Here is a 7,503-nt window from a genome sequence, read left to right as displayed (position 1 = left end):
TTTTGGATGCAGAATGTAAAAAAGTTCTCAGATTTTGTCTATCTAGGTGGCTGTGGAGGTAGTGAACTTTTATACTCATGTTACAGCCGAGAATATTAAAATTTGAAAGCATAGTTTCCACTAATTCTACGTAATTCTCTGCTTTATGATTGCCAAGAAAATTTTGTACTACTTGAATAAATGAACTCCAAGCGTTAGATTCAGTCTCGTTCATTGATGTGGTGAATTGTGGATCTTTAACAAGTTGCCTTATTTGAGGACCATCAAATATACCAGCTTTTAGTTTTTCCGTGCTAATGCCAGGAAATTTACGTGACAAATACCCAAAACAATTTCCATCTCGATTTAAGGCCTTCACAAATTGCTTCATTAGGCCTAGCTTGATATGCAAGGGCGGAAGTAAGATTTTTTCTCTTGAAACCAAAGGTTCGTTGATCACGTTTTGTATTCCTTGAATCATGACATCTCTTGAAGGCCAATTTTTGTTAACCCCGTGCTCATTTTTAGCTCTGCTGTCCCAAAGGCACAAAAAACAAGGATATTTTGTATAACCACTCTGCTGTTCAAGGAGGAAGTTAACCATTTTCAATTCAACACAAAATGACCACTGATGTTCTTCGTATTTAATTTTTCTCAAAACTAATGCTATTGTTTCATATTCTTCCTTCATGGTAGTAGAATGACCAATAGGAATTGAGCCATATTTGTTACCGTTATGTAAAAGAACACATTTTAAACTAAGTTTTGAACTGTCAATAAAAAGGCGCCAATCATCTGGAGTGTATTCAGGCAAACCCATTTTTTCTAAGAGCCCTTTTATATTGTTACAGAATACCAAGTCATTTTCCTGAGTGAAAAAAGGGAGCAGATCCTTATCTCTTTTACGATAAAATGTAATATTAGTACCTCAACAAAGTAGATTTTTGTCTTTTAATCTGGATGCAAGTAATTCAGCGGATTCCTTTGAGGGATTCAGGTCTCTTATAAGATCGTTTAGTTCTTCTTGATTGAAACACTGCGGAGTTGCTAAGTCTGCTTCAAAATCGCTGTCGTTTTCTGATTGAATTCTGTTAACTTCGTCATGCCGTTAACTTGCCATTCGACTTTTCCACCACTTCTTAAAGACGACGGTGCTCTGGCAACTAGCTCCAAAGAAAAGGCTGACCTTTTTGCAGCTATATTTGCCAAAAATTCTACTCTAGAAGCAGGCCACAAAGAACCCCCCAATATTCCCAAGGTTCAGGCTTCGATGCCAGAAGTTAAATTCCGTACAAGGGGCATCTGCCGAATCCTGAAACAGCTGAACAGCAGAAAGTCAACAGGACCCGATGGAATACCAGCTATTGTTCTGAAAAAGTGCGCACCCGAGCTCGTACCTCTGTTGTGTCGGCTGTTTAAGCTGTCCTACGAGCAGAAAACTTTCCCAAACATCTGGAAGGTTGCTAGAGTTCAGCCAATACCAAAAAAGGGGAAAAAGTGCATGCCTCGAAATTATCGTCCGATATCTACTACTACTACTACCCATTTTGTCCAAAGTAATGGAGACTGCTATTAATTTGCAGATAGTAAAACACCTAGAGGAAAACAATCTCATTAGCGACAAAACAATACGGTTTTCGGCGCTGTCGTTCAACGGGTGACTTGCTCACCTACGTCACCCATCTTTGGACAAATGCTATAGAAAAGCATGGGGAATCAATTGCAGTTGCCCTAGACATATCCAAGGCCTTCGATCGTTTATGGCACAGAGCATTACTATCTAAGCTTCCATCTTACGGTCTCCCGGAAGGACTTTGCAGCTGGCTCGGAAGTTTCCTCCACGCAGTGCTGCCAACCCTACCTAAATTTAGGTAGATCTACCTAAATCCGAACTAATCTACCTATCTACCTTTTTTGAGCTCGATCTACCTTAATTCAGCTCCGCGCGAACTTTACGGTTTTAGATCAACGAAAAACCGTTTTACCGGTAACGTGACTATGAAAAAAATTTATTCCTTATTAACGATTTCACATCTTAATTTTTACGCACGCCATTGGATACGAAGATCTCCGAAGATCAGCGGCGGATTTTCAGAAACATAGAGATGCAAAGAAAGGACCGAAATTGGTAATAAACTGATAAATAACGATGGCTGCGCCTCAATACGCACTTGCTTGATAGAAAAATAGCGATAGTAAATATGGTTGCATGTACGTAGGAAAAATAGATAGGTTCGTATTGCTCGCAGATTAATTGAATCGATCATTATGCTTAAAAAAAACCAGAATAAAATAAGATCGTCGAAAGGAATGAGATGAGACCCTCTGAATGCATCGAAGGCTGCTGTCGGGAAGCAATAAAAGACCCTTTTGGGTGTTAAAATAATAAAAGTTTTGGACAACAAGCGTTTTCTTGCAAATTATCCACATCTGTTGAAATGAAATATTTGAAAGACTATTTATTCTTTCGTGTTCAAGTAGTAAAGAGAACAACTTTCTTTAAAGCAGGCTGCTTTAGTAGAATTGCTGAATCGGGATATTGCGATTTTGACGAAACAGATAAGGTGTCGTTTTGTATAGGTAAGTTTTTTGCTGAATTTATCGAAAATATGAGTGCCAGTGATAGTGGAGGCGGAGGAACAAGTCGTGGTCCATTACCGAAGAAAAGAAAGTATTACCAGACCTATAAGAGTGATTGGGAAAAATTATCATTATTTTATATATATTTGAATTTTAATTTTAAATTATTACATAAATATATTTCTTTGTTTTTCAAATTTTTTTTATTATGTGAATTCTTATATTTTTTTTATTAATTCATCAATATTTATCATTAATAAAGTATAATTCTATGGACTCAGTTCTTTCAAAACTCCTAAAAAAAAAGGAAAAAATAATCTACCTAAATTTGGCAACATCTACCTAAATTTCGAACCTCTATCTACCTTTATTTGAGCTCAGTGGGTTGGCAGCACTGCCTCCACGAGAGACAACTTTGTGTTGTGGTCGATGGTGCGGAGTCTGCACTTCATTCCGTCAACGCCGGTGTACCTCAGGGCTCAATCTTGTCCCCGACTCTGTTCCTAATGCATATTAATGACCTTTTAAATTCAACCAAGAATCAGATTTTAAGCTTTGCAGATGACAGCACTCTTATAGCGTCCACGACAAACAAGAAGCCTGTATCAGCGTCAACATCCAGTTCCCAAAGAATAGCTCAAGCTGTAACAATCAACAAAGATCTAGAAGTTATTCTAAAATGGGGTTCTGACAATCTGGTTGAATTCAATGCCTCTAAGACCCAGGCTACTCTGCTCACAAGAAAAACATCGACAGTTGCACCCCAACTAATAATGGACAATAAAACAATAAAACCAACCAATGGACTTAAGCTTCTAGGGATCAATATCAGTCCAAATGCAACCTGGCATGAGCATGTCTGCTCAGTTGCCAAGTCAGCTGCACAGAAGCTTAGCTATCTATTTCGTGCGAGGAAATTGTTCACTCCAAAGCAGCTTTTATTACTTTATAAGTTTCAAGTGCGTCCAGCTATGGAATATTGCTCTCATGCTTGGGGTTCAGCTCCTAAGCACTCGTTACTCCTACTTGATTCCATTCAAAAAAGAGCAGTGCGCCTAATAGACGATCCAACGTTAACTGCCAACCTTCATAGTCTCGATCACCGTAGGAAGGTTGGAGACTTATGCCTTTTTTACAGATACTACCACGGAAGGTGTTCTGCTGCCATTGCCTCCATGATTCCTCCAGGGGCTCAATTTGATCGACGAACAAGGCTAGCCGATAATAGTCACCAGTTTGTCGTGCATCTTTCTACAGCTAGGACATCGGTGTATCAGAAGGCTTTTCTTTACCGAACTGCAAGGCTATGGAATACCCTACCTCAAGATGTATTCCCCCTTGGTTACAACTTACAGCAGTTTAAGACACGCACAAACCGATTTCTTCTAAATTCATCTCGGGGCGCTTGAAAGGGCGTTATAAGCTCAGTCTTTTCCCGAGACATGCGTATAAAAAAAAAAAAAAGACGTTCATGTTTCCGTATCATCTTCTGTCAGTTCGGGTAGACTGCTGAATGATGGAACGGGTATTTCTTCCGAATGCACTACAGGCCTTCTTGCAGAATCTAGATCAGGATATGTCCATTTGTGTCTATTGTTTCTATTTATGCCTTTAATATTAACGAGACAAAAATAGCAGTCGTCATGATGGTTCCGCGGTTCTCTCCAAACCATTGGTACACAAAACTTTAGGCACTTCCTCTTTCCAGTTGTCCACTGTTGCAAATGTTCAACACATGTTTTACATATGAAATGTGGGGCCCAAGATTTATCTTGATCTCCTAAATGAACGCCAAAATAAGCTCTTCTCACAAAGTCAGAAATCGTTTTTCTGCTCTCTTTCAAAGTGTATTCACCACACACATAACAAAAAACATCGGGATGATTTACACAGGTACGTCTGCTTGTGGATGCCATTGTTTCAGTTTAGTGTCTTGATACTACAAAACGACCAAAATTTACACAAAATGATAGCACAACTTTACTTGGGAAAACTCAGTAATATACTAAATCAAGTACAGCCAAGCAGGTATAGAAGGATCGGGTCATAGGCAATTACAGGTATAAAAGTAATTAAGAGCGCATTGGTCTTCCGCAGGGATCGGTTTTGTCTCCCATACTTTTTAATTTATATTTGTGTGATATCCCAGTTACTTCATCTGAAAAATTCATTTATGCCGATGATATTGCTCTTTTGTTTCGTCATTCTGATTTTGGAATTATTGAAAATACTTTCAATGAAGATCTAAAAATTATGGAAAATTATTTTCTTGAGTGGCGCTTATGCCCTAATCCAAATAAAACAGAAGTCTCCTGTTTCCATTTAAATAATCATCAAAAACACAGAAAATTGAGAGTAACTTTCAATAATTCCGTCTTGAATCATAATTTTGCCCCCAAATATCTTGGAGTTAAACTTGATTCTTCTTTGAATTTCAAGGTTCACTTAGAAAATTTGCGTTTGAAATTAAAGTCGAGGAATAATATCCTCCAAAAATTAGCAGGATCTTCATGGGGTGCTGATGCCAACACTCTTCGTACAGCAGCTTTGGCCTTGGTTTTTTCTGCTGCTGAATACTGTTGTTCTGTTTGGTTTAATAGTGCTCATGTTCATAAAATTGATGCACAGCTTAATGTTTCTATGAGAATTATTAGTGGGACTATTAGATCTACTCCTTTAGTTTGGTTACCGGTGCTATCACATATAGTTCCACCTCATATTCGTAGACAGGTTGCAGTCAAGAAATCTTGGGATAAATTTCATTTCTATCCGAACTCATTTCCTATTTTATCCTATTTCCCAGATTCTAGAACTGCTAGATTGAAATCACGCAAACCTTTATGGACTAACACCTTCCTTGAATTCAATGAAAGCGACAAGGAAATTTGGCGTTCGGGATGGACTTCTTCTAACGTTTTCAACAAAAGTCTTATTGTTGATCCCTCAGAGAAAGTTCTAGGTTTCAATCTTCCTAGGAAAATTTGGTGTATTTTGAATAGACTTAGAACTGGTCATGGTCGTTGTAATAGTACCCTCTTCAAATGGTGTTCTATTGATAGCCCACTATGTGAGTGTGGTGTAGAAGAGACCATTGACCACTTGGTGAATGATTGTCCGATTTATAAATTTCAAGATGGTTTCCAAGCTATCCATTCAGTTTCAGATTCTTTTTTAGAATGGGTAGTTAACTTCAAATCGATATAATGAAAACTAATATTTAGTACTCCTTTCTGCTTCTTTTCTTTTTGTTTTAGGATCCAATTGGAAATTATAGAGTCGTCAACCGAAAAGAGAGGATAAAGGAAATTTTGTTTTGGTTGAAGAGGAAGTCCTTCAATATAAATTATGTCAGCTTATTCTGTAAACGTTTACACAAACCAGTCACTACACCGATACGGGGAGACAGAGTTTTTGCTGAGGTTTTTATCTGTTCTCTTGTAGCATTCATTGAAATGTATGATGCCCCGTTACATTTCCTCTGCTAATACTGAGATTCATCGACACATATGCTTGATTGTTTGAAATTAATATTTTGTATTTGCTCTTTCTCAAAAGAATATATATATATATATTGAGTAGTTCCTAGTATAGGAACATTGGGTCAGGGACAATTCCAGGTATCCATTTGGCTAATTAGATTCTAGGAAATTTCTATTTTGACGATAAAGTACATATTTATCTCTTTATTTGTTGTCCTTTATCAGAAAAAAATATATCATTTAACCTGTAACGTGTATCTCAAAAACTAGAGCTGATAGAAAAAATCTGGTGGCATTTTTGGAATCAGCACATTAAAAACATCTAAAATCAGATGTTAGATTTCTGGCACCAAATAACATAACTTTGGGTCATAGCTTCGTAATTGAAAACCCTGTTGAAAAGACGATTATGCCACTGGATTCTACGTAAAAAAGTGCCTCTAAGATGTTTTAATTTCAAAGTTCTATCATCAGTATTAGCGGAGATATAAATGTTTTTCGATATTGCCATTTTTCGCCTATAACTCGAAAACGAAAGAAGGTGGCCAAAAATGAATACTACTCTTGTTTCTCCGAAAAAGAAAACGAGAATGAGGTATCAGATTTTGTCTACCTCCTTTGGTTTAAAAGTTGTAGTGCTAAAACATCGAAATTTGCCCACACTGTACTTGTTCGATTTCAAGTGATCTGGTGTTGGTAGAAATAAAAGTTTTTCAGATAAAAAACTTGTGCTTTTACGTATTATAAAAGTCTCAAGGATAGCTTAAGAGATCAAATCAAATTATTCATATCGAGTTCATTTTTATTAAAACCAAAATAATTTAACGAGAAAATTTCAATTCAATTCATTTGTAGGAATGATAAGTTAATTTCAAATTGAAATAACATTAAAATAATGGCCATGTTAACTGATTCGAAGTTCAGACAAGTAAAGTGAAAATGATTTTCACTGTTAAACAAGATCATAGATCAACAAATTAGACTTATAATACAAATTATTTTAAGGTTAAACTTGCAGAAGCAGCCTAACTCCTCTTCTCATATGGTTGTTGTTAAAAAAACTTGATGTTAAAAAAATGAAAAAGTTTGTACCAGAAAAGATTAAAACTTATAATCTAGGAGTGAGCCTACTTTGAAAGATCTCACACAGACATAACCTACAACCCAACCGCGCATTTTTTCAAAATTGAAAAAAAAAATAGTTCCTACAAACTAAAAAAAATATATTCCAATAAATTAACATCAAATGTCCTCCACAACTAAGTTAAAATGACATGTAACACTATCAAGCTCTTTATTAATCAGCAAGGAGGAAAATAACGAACTTATTCAAGAAAGCATTAAATAACAAAAACAATAGATTTTTCAATAAAGACAAACAACAAATTTTATGCCGATATTTAATAATTTCTAATTTAATGAAAACTGAGTTATATCTTGTCAGAATTTCAACTCATAGAAAGGT

The sequence above is a fragment of the Harmonia axyridis genome, chromosome 2, assembly GCF_914767665.1.
Source record: "Harmonia axyridis chromosome 2, icHarAxyr1.1, whole genome shotgun sequence".
Classification (NCBI taxonomy): Eukaryota; Metazoa; Arthropoda; class Insecta; order Coleoptera; family Coccinellidae; genus Harmonia; species Harmonia axyridis.
The sequence above is the reverse complement of the archived record's forward strand: the minus strand, read 5'-3'. Positions refer to the sequence as shown.